This window comes from Lolium perenne, chromosome 3 (assembly GCF_019359855.2).
Source record: "Lolium perenne isolate Kyuss_39 chromosome 3, Kyuss_2.0, whole genome shotgun sequence".
Taxonomy (NCBI): Eukaryota; Viridiplantae; Streptophyta; class Magnoliopsida; order Poales; family Poaceae; genus Lolium; species Lolium perenne.
In genome coordinates, this window is record NC_067246.2 from 122,263,420 (window position 1) to 122,277,967 (window position 14,548).

Consider the following 14,548-nt stretch of genomic DNA (forward strand, 5'->3'; position numbering starts at 1 on the left):
TGTATGATCCCGCCTTCTCAGCGGTTTTCTCTAATATATAATGATGCACGACTAGGCGTGTGTTCGAGAAAAAAAAAGATCTAAATATCTTTTGTAATATATGAACCTATATTGATGTTTTAGATGTTGGTAGTATAATTTTCGATAAACTTAAACAGACTTAAATCAGTTTAACTTAACACAACCATATAGTGTACCTTTTTAGAACGCGAAAATGAGGTAAACAAATACCATGTGTACCCTTTACTAGTAATAGTGGAGAAGACATTATGAACCTTCAACTCTAAAGTGCAAATTCTTCGACTGAATGGATTAATGCATCTGATACCTATTTTGCAAAGGTTACCAGACTTGGGGTTAGCTACAAAGAGCATTTCTTTCTTGTCAAGCTTCATGCACTACCAACAACGCAACCAAAAGTCCGAACTGATGGAAGGGCGGCAATCCACTTATACACTTCAACATCCCCCTCACGTGTGATGGGAGACAAGTCAACACGTGGAAAGACTCAGAGGTATAGCTCAAGAGGCATATACGTGGACTCCGAGGGGGCAACAACAATTTTAGGATAAATTGTGAAAGCCAGGACTCGAACTCGAGACCCTGGCTCTGACACCATGTCAAGCTTCACGGACTAGCCAACGCAACCAAAAGTCCGAACTGATGGAAATGTCTAGGCAATCCACTTATACAGTTCAACATTTCTTACCCTTCGGGTGGTCACAGGAAAGCTCTCTAATAGATCACTTAAGACAAAGGGAATTAACTAAAGTACAGGACTTAAAGTTAAGATGATATATTTGTCCAAATTTGAATGTATCCATATGCTTTTATTGTCTAGATACATCTGAATTTAGACAAATCTCAGACACTTTCGGTGGGACAGAGGTAGTATATAACTATGTATACACTAACTAGTGTCTGATGCGTGCAGTTAACACACGTCCGTTGGGAACCCCAAGAGGAAGGTGTGATGCGTATAGTTAACACACGTCCGTTGGGAACCAGGATCCGATTTTATTCAAACAAAAACAAAAACAAAAGCAAACATACGCTCCAAGTAAAGCACATAAGATGTGACTGAATAAAAATATAGTTTCACTAGAGGTGACCTGATAAGTTGTCGATGAAGAAGGGGATGCCTTGGGCATCCCCAAGCTTAGATGCTTGAGTCTTCTTGAAATATGCAGGGATGAACCACGGGGGCATCCCCAAGCTTAGACTTTTCACTCTTCTTGATCATATTGTATCATCCTCCTCTCTTGACCCTTGAAAACTTCCTCCACACCAAACTCGAAACAAACTCATTAGAGGGTTAGTGCATAATTGAAAATTTCTATATTCAGTGGTGACATAATCATTCTTAGCACTTCTGGACATTGCACAAATCTACTGAAAGTCAATGGAACAAAGAAATCCATCAAGCATAGCAAAACAGGCAATGCGAAATAAAAGGCAGAATCTGTCAAAATAGAACAGTCTGTAAAGACGAATTTTTCTGGGGCACTTAACTTGCTCAGATGAAAAAGCTCAAATTGAATGAAAGTTGCGTACATATCTGAGGATCACGCACGTAAATTGGCAGAATTTTATGAGTTATATACAGACGGGGATACTCATATTCGTGACAGTAAGAAATCTGTTTCTGCGCAGTAATCCAAATCTAGTATCAACATTACTATCAAAGACTTTACTTGGCACAACAATGCAATAAAATAAAGGTAAGGAGAGGTTGCTACAGTAGTAACAACTTCCAAGAATCAAATATAAAACAAAAGTGATGTAGTAAAATAATGGGTTGTCTCCCATAAGCGCTTTTCTTTAACGCCTTTCAGCTAGGCGCAGAAAGTGTGAATCAAGTATTATCAAGAGATGAAGCATTAACATTATTACCAGGGGCTTTGTGCCTATCCTTCTTACTCTTATTCTTACTCTTTGGTCTAGGAAATACTTGACCGCATCCAGGTGTAGAGGTAAAATTTAGAGTGCCCTTTCCCACATCTATGGTTGCTCCCAAGAGTTTCAGCAGGGATCTTCCAAGTGTAATTTGTCCTGTCCCTACACATTCAATAACGAGGTAATCAGTGGATACCGTTCTTCCAAGAAAAGTTGTGAACACACCTTCAGCTATCCCCTCAGGAATTATAACAGAATTATCAGTAAGAGTTATTCCTTCTCCACCTTCAGTAAGTTTCCAAAGTGTCAAAGATTCATAGATACTTTTAGGCATTAGGCAAAACTCAGACATAATATCACAACGGGTATAAAAAGTTTCACCACAAATAGCAACTTTAATAGTAGGGATCCACATTGAAGGTTTAAAATTTACTGGAACATAATCATAATATTCACGAATCTGGTTGTACCCTTCTTTTAAACAAGATATATTTGTTTCAAGAGTGTTTAATCTATCATAAATACTAGCAAGAGATGAATCGAAATTACTAGCTGAGCTAGATGATGTAACCAATTTCTTTATGGCATTAAAAGCTTGATCCCCATCACAGTGAAGGAAATCTCCTCCCACTAAAGCATCCAAAGCATATCTATAGTGAACAATAAGCCCAAAATAAAAATTACTAAGAAGCAAACTTAGAGTCATTCTAGGTTCAGTTTTACCATAAAAATCCAAAATTCTAGACCAAGCTTCTTCAAAACTCTCCTCACTCCCTTGTTTAAAAGTAAAGATCAATTCCTCGGGTGATGGAGTAACAAGTGCAGGACTAGACATGATAACAAAATAAAATAAATGCAAGTAACTAATTTTTTTGTGTTTTTAATATAGAGAACGCAACAAGACAGTAAATAAAGTAAAACTAGCAACTAATTTTTTTTGTATTTTTGATATAGAGAACAAACAAAGCAGTAAATAAAATAAAGTAAAGCAAGACAAAAACAAAGTAAAGAGATTGGATGTGGGAGACTCCCCTTGCAGCGTGTCTTGATCTCCCCGGCAACGGCGCCAGAAAAAGAGCTTGATGCGTGCAGTTAACACACGTCCGTTGGGAACCCCAAGAGGAAGGTGTGATGCGTACAGTAGCAAGTTTTCCCTCAGTAAGAAACCAAGGTTTTCGAACCAGTAGGAGTCAAGGAACACGTGAAGGTTGTTGGTGACGGAGTGTAGTGCGGCGCAACACCAGGGATTCCGGCGCCAACGTGGAACCTGCACAACACAATCAAAGTACTTTGCCCCAACGTAACAGTGAGGTTATCAATCTCACCGGCTTGCTGTAAACAAAGGATTAACCGTATAGTGTGGAAGATGATGTTTGTTTGCGATGAACAGTAAAGAACAAGTATTGCAGTAGATTGTATTTCAGATGTAAAGAATGGACCGGGGTCCACAGTTCACCAGTGGTGTCCCTCCCATAAGATAAATAGCATGTTGGGTGAACAAATTACAGTTGGGCAATTGACAAATAGAGAGGGCATAACAATGCACATACATATCACGATGACTACTATGAGATTTAATCAGGGCATTACGACAAAGTACATAGACCGCTATCCAGCATGCATCTATGCCTAAAAAGTCCACTTTCAGGTTATCATCTGAACCCCTTCCAGTATTAAGTTGCAAACAACAGACAATTGCATTAAGTATGGTGCGTAATGTAATAAACACAAATATCCTTAGACAAAGCATTGATGTTTTATCCCTAGTGGCAACAACACATCCACAACCTTAGAACTTTCTGTCACTGTCCCAGATTCAATGGAGGCATGAACCCACTATCGAGCATAAATACTCCCTCTTGGAGTTACAAGTATCAACTTGGCCAGAGCCTCTACTAGCAACGGAGAGTATGCAAGAACATAAACAACACATATATGATAGACTGATAATCAACTTGACATAGTATTCCATATTCATCGGATCCCAACAAACACAACATGTAGCATTACAAATAGATGATCTTGATCATGATAGGCAGCTCACAAGATCTAACATGATAGCACAATGAGGAGAAGACAACCATCTAGCTACTGCTATGGACCCATAGTCCAGGGGTGAACTACTCACACATCAATCCGGAGGCGATCATGGCGATGAAGAGTCCTCCGGGATATGATTCCCCTCTCCGGCAGGGTGCCGGAGGCGATCTCCTGAATCCCCCGAGATGGGATTGGCGGCGGCTGCGTCTCTGGAAGGTTTTCCGTATCGTGGCTCTCGGTACAGAGGGTTTCGTGACGAAGGCTATAAGTAGGCGGAAGGGCAGAGTCGGAGTGCTGATGAGGGGCCCACACCATAGGGCAGCGCGGGCCCCTCCCTGGCCACGCCGGCCTATGGTCTGGCCACCTCGTGGCCCCACTTCGTATCCCTTTCGGTCTTCTGGAAGCTTCGTGGAAATATAAGACCCTGGGTGTTGATTTCGTCCAATTCCGAGAATATTTCCTTTGTAGGATTTCTGAAACCAAAAACAGCAGAAAACAGCAAGTGGCTCTTCGGCATCTCGTCAATAGGTTAGTGCCGGAAAATGCATAATAATGACATAAAGTGTGTATAAAACATTTGAGTATCATCATAAAAGTAGCATGGAACATAAGAAATTATAGATACATTTGAGACGTATCAAGCATCCCCAAGCTTAGTTCCTACTCGCCCTCGAGTAGGTAAACGATAACAAGGATAATTTCTGAAGTGACATGCTATCATAATCTTGATCAATACAATTGTAAAGAATATGAGATGAATGCGGCGATTCGAAGCAATGGTAAAGAAAATGGTTAAACAACTGAACCATATAGCAAAGACTTTTCATGAATAGTACTTTCAAGACAAGCATCAATAAGTCTTGCATAAGAGTTAACTCATAAAGCAATAAATTCTTAGTAGAAAGCTTTGAAACAACACAAAGGAAGATATAAGTTTCAGTGGTTGCTTTCAACTTCAACATGTATATCTCATGGATAATTGTCAACATAAAGTAATATAACAAGTGCAATAGGTAAACATGTAAGAATCAATGCACACAGTTGACACAAGTGTTTGCTTCTAAGATAGAAAGAAGTAGGTAAACTGACTCAACATAAAGTAAAAGAATGGCCCTTCGCAGAGGGAAGCATGGATTACTATTTTTGTGCTAGAGCTTTTATTTTGAAAACATAGAAACAATTTTGTCAACGGTAGTAATAATTCATATGTGTTATGTATAAGACATCCTATAAGTTGCAAGCCTCATGCATAGAATACTAATAGTGCCCGCACCTTGTCCTAATTAGCTTGGATTAACACGGATTATCATTGCACAACATATGTTTCAACCAAGTGTCACAAAGGGGTACCTCTATGCTACCTGTACAGAGGTCTAAGGAGAAAGCTCGCATTGGATTTCTCGCTTTTGATTATTCTCAAATTAGACATCCATACCGGGACAACATAGACAACAGATAATGGACTCCTCTTTTAATGCTTAAGCATTCAACAACGGATAATATTCTCATAAGAGATTGAGGATTTGTGTCCAAACTGAAACTTCTACCATGATTCATGGCTTTAGTTAGCGGCCCAATGTTCTTCTATAACAATATGCATACTCAAACCATTGATCATGAAAATCACCCTTACTTCAGACAAGACGAACATGCATAGCAACTCACATGATATTCAACAAAGGTGTAATAGTTGATGGCGTCCCCAGAAACATGGTTACCGCTCAACAAGCAACTTATAAGAAATAAGATACATAGCTACATATTCTTCACCACAATAGTTTTTAAGGCTATTTTCCCATGAGCTATATATTGCAAAGACAAAGAATAGAATATTAAAGGTAGCACTCAAGTAATGTACTTTGGAATGGCAGAGAAATACCATGTGGTAGGTAGGTATGGTGGACACAAATGGCATAGTTTTTGGCTCAAGGATTTGGATGCACGAGAAGTAATCCCTCTCAATACAAGGCTTAGGCTAGCAAGGTTGTTTGAAGCAAACTCAAGTATAAACGGGTACAGCAAAACTTACATAAGAACACATTGTAAGCATTATAAGACTCTACACTGTCTTCCTTGTTGTTCAAACACCTTAACCAGAAAATATCTAGACTCAGAGAGACCAATCATGCAAACCAAATTTTAACAAGCTCTATGTAGTTCTTCATTAATAGGTGAAAAGCACATGATTCAAGAGCTTAAACATGATCTATATGAGCACAACAATTGCCAAGTATCAAACTATTCAAGACATTATACCAATTACCACATGAAGCATTTTCCGTTTCCAACCATATAACAATGAACGAAGCAGTTTCAACCTTCGCCATGAACATTAAAAGTAGAACTAAGAACACATGTGTTCATATGCAACAGCGGAGCGTGTCTCTCTCCCACACAAAGAATGCTAGGATCCGATTTTATTCAAACAAAAACAAAAACAAAAGCAAACAGACGCTCCAAGTAAAGCACATAAGATGTGACTGAATAAAAATATAGTTTCACTAGAGGTGACCTGATAAGTTGTCGATGAAGAAGGGGATGCCTTGGGCATCCCCAAGCTTAGATGCTTGAGTCTTCTTGAAATATGCAGGGATGAACCACGGGGGCATCCCCAAGCTTAGACTTTTCACTCTTCTTGATCATATTGTATCATCCTCCTCTCTTGACCCTTGAAAACTTCCTCCACACCAAACTCGAAACAAACTCATTAGCGGGTTAGTGCATAATTGAAAATTCATATATTCAGAGGTGACATAATCATTCTTAGCACTTCTGGACATTGCACAAATCTACTGAAAGTCAATGGAACAAAGAAATCCATCAAGCATACCAAAACAGGCAATCCGAAATAAAAGGCAGAATCTGTCAAAACAGAACAGTCTGTAAAGACTAATTTTTCTGGGGCACTTAACTTGCTCGGATGAAAAAGCTCAAATTGAATGAAAGTTGCGTACATATCTGAGGATCACGCATGTAAATTGGCAGAATTTTATAAGTTATATACAGACGGGGATACTCATATTCGTGACAGTAAGAAATCTGTTTCTGCGCAGTAATCCAAATCTAGTATCAACATTACTATCAAAGACTTTACTTGGCACAACAATGCAATAAAATAAAGATAAGGAGAGGTTGCTACAGTAGTAACAACTTCCAAGAATCAAATATAAAACAAAAGTGTTGTAGTAAAATAATGGGTTGTCTCCCATAAGCGCTTTTCTTTAACGCCTTTCAGCTAGGCGCAGAAAGTGTGAATCAAGTATTATCAAGAGATGAAGCATTAACATTATTACCAGGGGCTTTGCGCCTATCCTTCTTACTCTTTGGTCTAGGAAATACTTGACCGCATCCAGGTGTAGAGGTAAAATTTAGAGTGCCCTTTCCCACATCTATGGTTGCTCCCAAGAGTTTCAGCAGGGATCTTCCAAGTGTAATTTGTCCTGTCCCTACACATTCAATAACGAGGTAATCAGTGGATACCGTTCTTCCAAAAAAAGTTGTGAACACACCTTCAGCTATCCCCTCAGGAATTATAACAGAATTATCAGTAAGAGTTATTCCTTCTCCACCTTCAGTAAGTTTTCAAAGTGTCAAAGATTCATAGATACTTTTAGGCATTAGGCAAAACTCAGACATAATATCACAACGGGTATAAAAAGTTTCACCACAAATAGCAACTTTAATAGTAGGGATCCACATTGAAGGTTTAAAATTTACTGGAACATAATCATAATATTCACGAATCTGGTTGTACCCTTCTTTTAAACAAGATATATTTGTTTCAAGAGTGTTTAATCTATCATAAATACTAGCAAGAGATGAATCGAAATTACTAGCTGAGCTAGATGATGTAACCAATTTCTTTATGGCATTAAAAGCTTGATCCCCATCGCAGTGAAGGAAATCTCCTCCCACTAAAGCATCCAAAGCATATCTATAGCGAACAATAAGCCCAAAATAAAAATTACTAAGAAGCAAACTTAGAGTCATTCTAGGTTCAGTTTTACCATAAAAATCCAAAATTCTAGACCAAGCTTCTTCAAAACTCTCCTCACTCCCTTGTTTAAAAGTAAAGATCAATTCCTCGGGTGACGGAGTAACAAGTGCAGGACTAGACATGATAACAAAATAAAATAAATGCAAGTAACTAATTTTTTTGTGTTTTTAATATAGAGAACGCAACAAGACAGTAAATAAAGTAAAACTAGCAACTAATTTTTTTGTATTTTTGATATAGAGAACAAACAAAGCAGTAAATAAAATAAAGTAAAGCAAGACAAAAACAAAGTAAAGAGATTGGATGTGGGAGACTCCCCTTGCAGCGTGTCTTGATCTCCCCGGCAACGGCGCCAGAAAAAGAGCTTGATGCGTGCAGTTAACACACGTCCGTTGGGAACCCCAAGAGGAAGGTGTGATGCGTACAGTAGCAAGTTTTCCCTCAGTAAGAAACCAAGGTTATCGAACCAGTAGGAGTCAAGGAACGCGTGAAGGTTGTTGGTGACAGAGTGTAGTGCGGCGCAACACCAGGGATTCCGGCGCCAACGTGAAACCTGCACAACACAATCAAAGTACTTTGCCCCAACGTAACAGTGAGGTTGTCAATCTCACCGGCTTGCTGTAAACAAATGATTAACCGTATAGTGTGGAAGATGATGTTTGTTTGCGATGAACAGTAAAGAACAAGTATTGCAGTAGATTGTATTTTAGATGTAAAGAATCGACCGGGGTCCACAGTTCACTAGTGGTGTCTCTCCCATAAGATAAATAGCATGTTGGGTGAACAAATTACAGTTGGGCAATTGACAAATAGAGAGGGCATAACAATGCACATACATATCACGATGACTACTATGAGATTTAATCAGGGCATTACGACAAAGTACATAGACCGCTATCCAGCATGCATCTATGCCTAAAAAGTCCACTTTCAGGTTATCATCCGAACCCCTTCCAGTATTAAGTTGCAAACAACAGACAATTGCATTAAGTATGGTGCGTAATGTAATAAACACAAATATCCTTATACAAAGCATTGATGTTTTATCCCTAGTGGCAACAGCACATCCACAACCTTAGAACTTTTTGTCACTGTCCCAGATTCAATGAAGGCATGAACCCACTATCGAGCATAAATACTCCCTCTTGGAGTTACAAGTATCAACTTGGCCAGAGCCTCTACTAGCAACGGAGAGCATGCAAGAACATAAACAACACATATATGATAGATTGATAATCAACTTGACATAGTATTCCATATTCATCGGATCCCAACAAACATAACATGTAGCATTACAAATAGATGATCTTGATCATGATAGGCAGCTCACAAGATCTAACATGATAGCACAATGAGGAGAAGACAACCATCTAGCTACTGCTATGGACCCATAGTCCAGGGGTGAACTACTCACACATCAATCCAGAGGCGATCATGGCGATGAAGAGTCCTCCGGGAGATGATTCCCCTCTCCGGTAGGGTGCCGGAGGCGATCTCCTGAATCCCCTGAGATGGGATTGGCGGCGGCTGCGTCTCTGGAAGGTTTTCCGTATCGTGACTCTCGGTACAAAGGGTTTCGCGACGAAGGCTATAAGTAGGCGGAAGGGCAGAGTCGGAGGGCTGACGAGGGGCCCACACCATAGGGCGGCGCGGGCCCCTCCCTGGCCGCGCCGGCCTATGGTCTGGCCACCTCGTGGCCCCACTTCGTATCCCTTTCGGTCTTCTGGAAGCTTCGTGGAAATATAAGACCCTGGGCGTTGATTTCGTCCAATTCCGAGAATATTTCCTTTGTAGGACTGAAACCAAAAACAGCAGAAAATAGCAACTGGCTCTTCGGCATCTCGTCAATAGGTTAGTGCCGGAAAATGCATAATAATGACATAAAGTGTGTATAAAACATGTGAGTATCATCGTAAAAGTAGCATGGAACATAAGAAATTATAGATACGTTTGTGACGTATCAGTGTCTAGTTTTGTCGAAGTTAAGACTAGTTTCATGAGATGGATGTAGTATAACTGATATATTGGACACTCGATTTGAACACATGAATGACCAATGTCATTAGATTACATAGTCGTATTTATACTGTGAGCATGAACAATGAACAATGTTGTTGTTTGAATATGGTTGCCAGTAACACCCTATTCGTCTCCATTTCTAATATTGCAGAAAACCTTATGCTCCCGTTTGTAATCCCGCCACCGGTGGTGGATGATCAGCAGTACGCGTGCTTCCTCGCTCCATCTGCTAACGGCAAGAGATTGATGATCATCCTTACAGTAAACAACATTGGGATTGTCAATGCTGAAGTACCTCCTGACATTCCCTATGCTGCTAATGGGCTTCAGCTACGGCAGTATCCTCCTGTTGCCACCTACGTCTTTGAGCAGGATCCCATATCTACTGCACCTGCAGGGGACTTACTTTTGAGGCAGGTTAACAGCCTCGGCGACCACTCTCTGTTCCTCGGACTCAATTACCCGATCATTGCCAACCTGAAGAAGCGTGAAACCAAAGCTCCTGATGGCACATTGGTTCTATTCATGAGGAAAAACTGCATTTACACAACATACCGGAAGTTTCTACATAATCAATACCCTAAAATTTTGCGCTGCAACCTCCAGCAGATGAAGGTGAGACTGTAGGAGTCATCAGCCTTCCCATAGATAGTTGGGGTAGTGTCCGACAAGCGGCTATGTGGTTTAAGCCTGCTTTAGACATTGCACATTCAGTGTTACCTTTAAAAAAACTGACACACTTTTTTATTATGCTTGAAGTGTTGAGAAGTAGTACAATATTTTTAGTATGTACTAGTTTGAATCAGTTTATTTGAACACTACCCTGCTTTTGTATTTCGTGTTGGCTTCATATTATAACCCATGCATGGCTGTTTTAGGATTGACTTTATTTCAGCACTATAATTACAATGTGTGTACGTCCTTTATAATATAGCCACCTCTTGTTGATCATACTCATGAGAGGACCATTCCTATTTTTTCGTCGCTAAAGGGTAAAGTACATCCCTGGGGGCAGTGATTCTTGATGCAGGCCACTAAACATGCATCAACTACGAGCATGGAAGTAGATGCGCGACCTAGGTGACTGTGCGGACCCCACATGTGAACCATACATAATTTTCCAAAAATAAAAAAAACATGTCAATATGGAACTGTTGTACATACGACAACTCCTATACGATATGTGTACGATTGAGCATCTGGCGGTGTGCTGCCACCTGCTTCCTCACACGAAGGGTTGGATCTTGTGTTTCGTACACGGATCGGACTGAAATTGTCGTGTGCAGAACAAGGTTCATGTCAATAAGGCTCAGTTTAGCATCTAAGTTTTTCTAAAATCAAAGTATTCTAAAATTATTGTATTTTCTGTCTAGGCAACAAATACTTTTGGGTTGCCAACGGCCATCTACATGGTAATTGCTATTGGCCAACTTGCTCCTGTTGTCGAAGCATAACTACAAATGGGCATTTCTGCTCATGCAATTTTGGCCCTTTTATAATGAACCACGGATCCTATGATTGGCAAAAAAAAACACGAAGATTCTACATAAAAGTTGTTTTTATTTATTTTGAATTGTTGGGTTGCAATTTTTGAAACTGCTCATGCCCAATATGAAAATCCTTGATCGCTCCATACCCACATGGATCACGGTATTTTTAAAAATTCATAAAGTGAATTTAAAATTTAAAACAAATCCTAATAATTCCATGACTTATTCTATCAATTTGCAAAATCTTGGAGCGAAAGAGCTTGTATTAGTCTGCAAAAATAATACAGATAAACCTATCATTAACAAGAAATGAAGGTTTATCGTTCAGAGAGGATGTCATGTGGGACCCATGAGCCAGCAGCGTCCTCAATGTTTCAAAGGTGGTAGGAGATCCAAAAAAGGCAAGTATCCCGAAAATAGGGGTCAAAAATAAATCATAGAAAGGAAACATTTATAGTTCAGAGAGGCTGACATGTGGGACCGATTTGCCAGTAGCATCTTCATCATTTGAAAGTCGGCAGGGGATCAAAAGAAAAAGGCAAATAGCCAGAAATTAGGGGTCAAAAATAAATCCAACAAATGAAACTTTTATTCTTCATATAAGATGACATGTGGGACCGACCTCCAGCAGCGTCCTCGTCGTTTCAAAGGCCGCAGGGGATCAAAAGAAAAAAAGCAAATAGCCAGAAATTAGGGGTAAAAAATAAATCCAACAAAGGAAAGGTTTATTGTTCATAGAGGCTGACATGTGGGACCCATGAGCCAGCAGCCTCCTCAATTTCAAAGTTGGCACAGGATCGAAAGAAATAGGCAAGTGACCAAAAACCAGGGGGTAAAGAAAATCCAAGAAAAGAAACTTTATTGTACATAGAGGATGACATGCGGGTCCCATGAGCTAGCACCTTACTCAACGTTTCAGAGGCGGCATGAGATCGAAAGAAAAAGGAAAGTGACCAAATATCAGGAGCAAAAAATAATTCAAGAAAAGAAATTTTTATTGTACATAGAGGATGACATATGGGTCCCATTTTGCAGCAGCGGTCTCAACGTTTCAAAGGCGGCATGAGATCGAAAGAAATAGGCGAGTGACCAAATATCAGGAGCCAAAAATAATCCAATAATTTTTTATTGTACATAGAGGATGACATGCGGGTCCCATGAGCCAGCAGCTTACTCGATGCTGCAGAGGCGGCATGAGATCAAAAGAAAAAAGCAAGTGGCCAAACATCAGGAGCCAAAAATAATCCAAGAAAAGAAACTTTATTGTACATAGAGTATGACATGCGGGTCCCTTTTTTAGCACCGGTCTCAACGTTTTCAAGGGGGCACGAGATCAAAAGAAAAAGGAAGTGACCAAATATCAGGAGCCAAAAATAACTCCAAGAAAAGAAACTTTACTGTACATAGAGGATGACATGCGGGTCCCATTTTGCAGCAGCAGTCTCAACGTTTCCAAGGCGGCACGGGATCAAAAGAAAAAGGAAGTAGCCAGAAATTAGGGGTAAAAAATATTCCAAAAAATGAAACTTTTATTCTACATAGAGGATGACTTGCGGGGCCCACGAGGCAGCAGCTTCCTAAACGTTTCAGAGGCGTCATGAGATCGAAAGAAAAAGGCAAGTGACTAAATATGAGGTGCCAAAAATAATCCAAGAAAAACTTTTATTGTACATAGAGGATGACATGCGGGTCCCATTTTGCAGCAACGGTCTCAACGTTTCAAAGTTGGCATGAGATCGAAAGAAAAAAAGGCAAGTGACAAATATCAGGAGCCAAAAATAATCCAAGAAAAGAAACTTTTATTGTACATAGAGGATGACATGTGGGTCCCATTTTGCAGCAGCGGCTCAGCGTTTCCAAGGCGGCACATGACCAAAAGAAAAAAAAAGTAGCCAAAAATCAGGGGTAAAAAAATCCAAGAAAAGAAAATTTTCAATTGGGGCTGCATCTGGCCATCTGGGCCTTCGAACTATCCTGTTGGACGCCTTTTGATTCGAACAATTTCAGCCCACTCCAAAACAGGAAAGTCCTATGCTTCGCAAAAACAAAAAAACAAGGAGATTCAACATATAAATTTGTTTATGTAAAAATAAAGATTTAACTTATCCGTTTGCAATATCTCAGAGCGAAATACATTGTTTATGTCTACAAAATAATCAAGATATCACATGTTTCTTCTATGGGGAGGCTGAGATCGGGGACTCATGAGCCAGCAGCGTCGTCAACATTTGAAAGGCGGCAGGGGATCGAAAGAAAAATAAACCAAAAATCAGTTAGTAAAAAAATCCAAGAAAAGAAACATTTATCATTCTGAGAGGATGACATGCGGGACCCATGAGGCAGCTACATCCTCAACGTTTCCAAGACGACACGGGATCCAAAAAAGGTAAAATAGCTAGAAATTAGGGGTCAAAATAACTCCAAGAAAGGAAAGGTTTATTGTTCATAGAGGCTGACATGTGGGACCCATGAGCCAGCAGAGTCCTCAATGTTTCAAAGGCGGCAGGGGATCAAAAGAAAAAGGAAGTAGCCAGAAATTAGGGGTCAAAAATAATTTCAAGAAAGGAAATTTTTATTGTTCTTAGAGAATGACGTGTGGGACACATGAGCTAGCAGCTTCCTCAACGTTTCAAAGGCGGTGATACGTCTCCGACGTATCGATGATTTCTTATGTTCCATGCCACATTATTGATGTTATCTACATGTTTTATGCACACTTTATGTCATATTCGTGCATTTTCTGGAACTAACCTATTAACAAGATGCCGAAGTGCCAGTTGCTGTTTTCTGCTGTTTTTGGTTTCAGAAATCCTAGTAAGGAAATATTCTCGGAATTGGACGAAATCAACGCCCAGGGGCCTATTTTTCCACGAAGCTTCCAGAAGTCCGAAGACGAAACGAAGTGGGGCCACAGGGGAGCCAAACCCTAGGGCGGCGCGGCCCCCCCTTGGCCGCGCCGCCCTGTCATCTGGGGCCCCTGTGCCCCCTCTTGACTTGTCCTTCCGCCTACTTAAAGCCTCCGTGACGAAACCCCCAGTACCGAGAGCCACGATACGGAAAACCTTCTAGAGACGCCGCCAACGCCGATCCCATCTCGGGGGATCCA